Here is an 826-nt window from a genome sequence, read left to right as displayed (position 1 = left end):
ACACCGCCGACCATTTTTTTCGATGAAAAAGGATAAATAGATAATTCTTGCGTACAAATATAAAAGAAAAGATCAACTACTCATTGTTTTCCGACATTGACTTGGTAATGTCCTCCTCCGTGTCTGAATATAGGCGTCAGCAGCCTGCTCGTCCGTGAAGTCCCACCCCGATGTTTCTCGCAGCTTCAGTCTCAATTGAACGGCCTGCTTCTGCGCATGCTTGCACTCTGGATAGGCGGCTCGCTCCGTCCTCCTCGCCTTCCTCTCCGTCATCCTCTGCTCATAGAACTGACGTTCGTCGACAATGTCCTGTGGGAAGCGTTCGCGCCACACCACCAAGGCTTGCACATCCATCTCGGCGATGGCGAGGTGACGCTGCCGCCTCCGGTGGACGCGACGATCCTCGTCGGTGAAAAGCCGCGGGAGAGGTGCCAGATCCTGCGCCCGCTGGCTCGACATGTCAGGAAAATTCATCTCCCAACTAGGCCGTTGGAGGCGCTATGCCACCGCGTCGTACGCGCGGGTCGCCTACTCTGCAGTGTCGAAGGTGCCGAGAATGAGGCGTTTCTCGCCAAACAAGATCTCAGCGGAGAAGGCGACGGAGGGGCGCTCGCGGACTTCGCGAAAATCTGAAGCACCGAGGATGCGCATAGACATGGTGGCGCACAGGCGGCGAGGCTAGTGAGAGGGGGCGAGACGAGTGGGCGGCAGACTGAGTGTGGAGGGAGCGCCTTCTTATAACGAGCGCCGGCCACGGCGCGCCAAAATAAGCGCGCGAACATTTCCCGCGCTCTGGAGCTCCAAAGCCAGCGCGCGCTATGCCAAT

This window comes from Triticum aestivum, chromosome 3B, assembly GCF_018294505.1.
Source record: "Triticum aestivum cultivar Chinese Spring chromosome 3B, IWGSC CS RefSeq v2.1, whole genome shotgun sequence".
In the NCBI taxonomy this organism is placed as follows: domain Eukaryota; kingdom Viridiplantae; phylum Streptophyta; class Magnoliopsida; order Poales; family Poaceae; genus Triticum; species Triticum aestivum.
Note: the sequence above shows the minus strand (reverse complement) of the source record.